Here is a 6,000-nt window from a genome sequence, read left to right as displayed (position 1 = left end):
GAGCCAACACTTGCAGTTTAATCCGGAGTCGAGTGCGGGGGCACAAAAGGAAACGCCCCTTTAAAGCAACTGCGTTCGTGCACTCTATGGACTTTGAAATGAAAATCATCGTCTGCAATCGGAAGCAGTGTTAATGGGTGCTGTTTGAAGAGAGGCTTCGGGCCTGTGGAAGTGTGTTCTTTTTATCCCAGTATCACGGAGGCTGTTGTACCAAAATGGCACCTTTCTGCCGAACGAAGGAATGCAATTAAAAACTACCCGACGTAAACCTTGACCCAATGAGAGGAAGGCAAGAGAGCCAAAAACGCAGCAACAGCACCGATGGCTGATGACGGACGACGACGTATGGAAGACGACGTTCGGAAGGCGACGTACGGAAGGCGACGTACGGAAGACGAGGTACGGAAGACGAGGTACGGAAGGCGAAGTACGGAAGACGACGTATGGAAGGCGAAGTACGGAAGGCGACGTACGGAAGGCGAGGTATGGAAGGCGACGTACGGAAGGCGACGTACGGAAGGCAACCTCTCAGTGCAGGAGAGGATGAGCAAGCCACACAGAGAGTGCAGTGGGCATGTTGTGCACGTCTTCCCCACTCCCGCCCCAGACCGGATCGAGGGGCAGGTGGGCAACTTGGCCGATTCCATCTCCAACCTGACCGCCTCGGGGTAACAGAAGCGGGCGGAAGCTGGCAGAGAGGGACGTCCCCACAAGTGCGGCTCACTTCGGCTGAAGGACGATGAGGGGAATGAGATGTGGGAGGGGACGCCTGTTCCGTTCATAAACTGCTCCATAAACTGCCTCTCTCACCTTCTCCGTGCTCCCACTTCCAATATCCGTGCACATGGATGAGTGAGGCATCACTCCATTACCTGGTAATATACTACCGAGGGCGAGGCGCATGACTGACTGGCCAGCTTCAAGCCAAGAGCTCCCCCCACGGCTATATACACCCCCCCACGGCTATATACACCCCCCCCAGAGCAGAAGAGTCACCCAGCACTGCAGAGGAGGGCCTATGGCACAGCGAGACAGAGAGTCAGGACGACGATCCTCTCCAGCGGAGCACGAAGGCGTCGGAGCCCCCTGTACGCACCTAGCCAGCCAATAAAACCCACAACAATATAAGGCACGGCAGACCGGGCTCCTCCATAAAATAATGTGCAGGGGGAGTGTCTCGTCCACCCCGTGAGCTCCGCCCCCACCCTGATCACCGCTGCACAAAACTGCGTCAGGCGTTCGGCGCGCTGAAGCACCAAGCAAAATAAAAAGCACATAAAAAACAGTGATCTCTCTGAATTATTTATTTATGGCCATTGTTATAACTGTGATGTTTGGGTTATTAAAACAGCTTATTAAAAGAGGGTCAACACATCTATCCTGCCTACACGGGCAGTGGGGGAATCAAGCCATCCACACCCCATAAACTCCAGCCTCTTCCGCCGTCCAATACGGATTTTTGAGGATAAGAATCTCTCTGCCTTTAATTATATATTTCCGCCGGTATCGACCTATACTTCACCACCCTTGGATCCCACTTCATTAAGACCCAGCGGAGTTTGAAATTGGTCAATATATTTAACGAATGACCTCCACAAGAAAAGCTTCTCACCGCCTCAGCAACTTGCCCCAGGCCGAACTCCCGACCGATGGCCCAGGAACGTGGCGACGTCACCCCTCCCACGCCCTGTATCCCCATCTCCGACACGGTTTCGTTGCCACATTCGGCGCGTTCAGCATGTCTGGTGGCGGGGTTCCTGAACGTCCTCTACGGGAGTCCTCTCGCGCTTCCGGCTCTGCAGACGAGGACGCTGTTCCAAACGCGCGACCATCCGTAGTTTTCTGCCAGCTGCTGTTTTCATGACAACAGAGCCTGGCCCAATATCACCGCGGCAACAGCGATAAAACGATGATCTGGGAAGGAAATGAGTAATAACTGGGAGGCGGTGCTGAGGATTTAGGGATGAGCGAAGATCAGGACATTTCGCGTTTTCTGCTGTGGATGTCATCCCAGAAGTGGCAGCAGCCTCTCACTTTGGCTCTCGGCGGAAGATTCTGTTTTGATTACGGCAGATGCAGCACACGCGGGGAAGAACATCCATTCAACAGACTGCAGTCGCATTCCGTGGAATGATTAGAAAGGATCTCTTGCACAGATAGTGGGACAGAGAGAGGGAGAGAGAGAGGGGGAAGGAGAGAAAGAAAGGAGAGGGAGCGAGAGAAAGAAAGAAGGGTAGAGAAGGGGAGAGAAGGAGTGTGTAAGTGAGAGAAGGAGCAAGACAGAAGAGGATGGAGAGACAGACACTCACGCTGTTCGTCTCTAGCAAAAGTGCTGTGTGTGTTTTCAGGCTTGGATGCAGTGATGGTTCGGGGAGGCCCAGCTGTATTTGGAGTCTGTGTTCTCTCGTTCTCCGACACAGCTGTCTCTTCCCCACCAACACACTGCAGCACCTCACGATGTTACCTCACTGCAGTGAGCTCTGGCCTGTGTCCAGCGTTATGTGGGTAAAATTTCACTGGAAACCAAAATGTACTCTTTTTGTCAACCAGTTAAAATAACTGATCAATTAACCATCAGTGTTTCAAAGTCTATGACCAGAAACTGGACTTGAGTTCTGGGGTTTCATTTCTGTGTCTTAAAGGATCTGTAGCAGACCACTGAGCTGTGGGCCATTCTTTCTGGATCATTCTCACTGACCGACTTCCTGTCTGCTAGAGCTGGGCTCAGGGAACCACCACAGGACCATTTCAGAGCAGGGCTTGGCTTTTCAGTAGGCAAACGTCAAACACTCAACTGGAGTGACTTACACCAACACCAACACAACTGCTTGAGACTGTAAAAAGATTGCGTATTAGATAGGACAATTAATGTGTGTCAATGTATGCGTTTGCATGAACGTGTGTTTGTGTGTGTGTGTGTGTATGTGTGTGTGTGTGTGTGTGTGTGTGTGTGAGCATGTAGCTGATAGTTATACAGACAGATAGCTGGTGAGGTGATGGGTGTAATTGTCCTCTGTCTGATTATCTGGCCTTATCTCTCTGCACCAATCGCACCTAAATATGGGCTAACAGTACACGCACGCATATGCAGAAGCACACACGTGGGCTTCCAGGGCTCGCAGGCGCTGTATGCAGCTCAGAACACATCCTCCAGCGGCGGAGTCTTTCTCCACACCACCGCCGCACTGCCCCAGAGCGCCACGCACCCAGTGCAGGAGAGCTGCATGTCGTGGCCCAGAGGAAGGACAGGCATCAGCCAGCAGAGCGCCCCGCTGCACGCTAACCTGCTCCGGGATCAGCACCTTCTCACCCACACTCTGTCCATCTTCTTCTTTCTGGCTTGCCTCCGGTTTTGACATGAGCCTGATCCTTTCACATCCTTTATCTCTCTTTCCCATGTTCCCCTTTTTTTCTGAGTTTACCCTCTCTCTCTCTCTCTCTCTCTCTCTCTCTCTCTGTTTCTCTCTGTCTCTCTCTCTCTCTCTCTCTCTCCCTGCTTCTCTCTCTCTCTTTCTCTGTCAGTCTCTCTCTCTGTCTCTCTCTCTGCCTCTCTCTCTCTTTCTCTGTCAGTCTCTCTCTGTCTCTCTCTCTGCCTCTCTCTCTCTTTCTCTCTGTGTCTCTCTCTCTTTCTCTCTCTTCTTTCACATTCCCTCCCTCTAACTCTCTCTTCAAACATGATCCACTGAGCAAACTCAATTATCTGTCACATTCATCGTGACCGGAGGCCCTTGCTGGCCCCAGGGGCTGAACCATAAATCTTCACCCCGGGTCAATAACCTCCTCCAAGGGTCCTCCGGGGCCATTCGGAGCCCGGCGCACGGGGAGAGAACTAAGGCTCCACCAGTCATCTGTCTCCTTAACGGCCCGCCGGTCGCAGTTCATTACGGGGTATAATACAGATCGCTGCCATCCACCAGAGCGTCATAAACCGGCCCTGATGAACACCGAGGTCGCGACATGAAGCACTACGGAACGCCGGAGCACAACCCCCCCCCCCTCCCCCACTCCAGGCGAGCCAGCTCCGCTCCGCAGGGAACGTGAGGAGATCAACGGCAGCATCCAGTGTCATATTTGGGATAATTGTGCTCGAGCACTTCACGGACGTGAACGTGGCTGGCAACAAACGGCTGGCAAAGTGAGCCAATTAAGGGCGGGGGAGGTGCGGGAGCAGGAGACAGGGGGAGGGGCCGCGGCAGAGGGCCGGGTGCGGTAATGACTTTCATGAAGAGCAGAAGGCACAGGATAATGAGGTTCTGTTCAAGTGGCGCAGAAAGCCAGCAGACCCCCACATCATCAGAGTGACAAGAGAGGGCTGAAGAGCAAATCCACATAATAAAAACTAAATCTTACACACACACACACACACACACACGCACACACACACACACACGCATGCACGCACGCACACACACACACGCACACACACACACACGCACGCACACACACACACACGCACGCACGCACACACGCACGCACGCACACACACACGCACACACACACGCATACACGCACGCACACACGCACGCACGCACGTGCACGCACGCACACGCATACACGCACGCACACGCGCACGCACACATACACGCACGCACGCACGCACACACGCACACGCACACGCGCACACACACACGCACACACGTACACACACACGTACACACACACGTACACACACACGTACACACACACACACACGCACATGCATACAAAACTCAGTTACATATGCACAGACACACACATAAACTCTCTTGCTGTCAGCTCTCTCAGACCCTCCCCACACACACACACACATACACACACACACACACACACACACACAGCCTGACTGCTGTGAGTGAGTGTTTGGTGTGAGAACGAGAGCTGGGGTAGAACGCCTTCCCTGGTCAATAAATCTGGTCTGCATGTGCCGTGAAACCCCTGCACTTCCCAGCGAAACGCCAGCTGCCAGTCACCTTCCCGGCACCTGGAGCTGGATGTCTTAGCCTTCAGCTCAGGAGGAGACGCAGACACAGGGGAGGAATACTGCTCCCGTTGCGGAAGGAGAAAGTGTTATGAGGAGGGAGAAAGGGAGGGAGAGGGGAGAGGAGGAGAAGTGCAAGAGAAGTGTGAAAGAGAGGAAGTGATGAGGAGAATGTGTGAGAGAGTAAGAAAAAGACAGAGAACAAATGGAGGAGAGACTCTGGCATGGTGAACTTCCTGTCCTGCACAGCTGAAGAGGCGTCACCTGTCCATCGAACCAGAGTGAGAGCTTTGTCTGTGTTTTGTGCTGGTGAGCCCGATAAAGCCCCGATATACCTGTCACTTAATACCACGCTGCCACACAACAGTCACCTGCTTCTTAACACTGCAATGCCACACAAACGGTCACCTGCTTCTTAACAGCATGCTGCCACTCCAACAGTCACCTGCTTCTTAACACTGCACTACCACTCCAACAATCACCTGCTTCTTAACACTGCACTACCACTCCAACAATCACCTGCTTCTTAACACTGCACTACCACTCCAACAATCACCTGCTTCTTAACACTGCACTACCACTCCAACAGTCACATGCTTTTTAACACCACGCTACCACTCCAACAATCACCTGCTTCTTAACACCACGCTGCCACTCTAACAGTCACCTGCTGTTTAACACCATGCTGCCACTCCAACAGTTGCATGCTTCTTAACATCACGCTGCCACTCCAACAATCACCTGCTTCTTAACACCACGCTGCCACTCCAACAATCACCTGCTTCTTAACACCACACTGCCACTCCAACAATCACCTGCTGTTTAACACCACGCTGCCACTCTAACAGTCACCTGCTTCTTAACACCACGCTGCCACTCCAAGTTACCTCCTTCTTAACATCACACTGCCACTCCCACTATCACCTGCTTCTTAACACCACGCTGCCACTCTAACAGTCACCTGCTCTGTAACGCTGTGCTGCCACTCTAACCGTCTGGTCTGGTGAAGTCTTAAAGCTGTTCTAATACTACTTTTGACTGGA

General features: G+C 52.8%; 1 protein-coding gene across 8 annotated transcripts in view; it reads right to left on the bottom strand.

The window, feature by feature from the left end:
- erbb4b (erb-b2 receptor tyrosine kinase 4b) overlaps window positions 1-6,000 on the bottom strand; it is a 240,489-nt gene that overhangs the window by 203,614 nt on the left and 30,875 nt on the right. The gene's annotated exons all lie outside the window — the stretch shown is intronic.

This window comes from Electrophorus electricus, chromosome 4 (assembly GCF_041902795.1).
Source record: "Electrophorus electricus isolate QZ-2024a chromosome 4, ASM4190279v1, whole genome shotgun sequence".
Classification (NCBI taxonomy): Eukaryota; Metazoa; Chordata; class Actinopteri; order Gymnotiformes; family Gymnotidae; genus Electrophorus; species Electrophorus electricus.
Note: the sequence above shows the minus strand (reverse complement) of the source record. Positions and strands in the feature narration are given on the sequence as shown.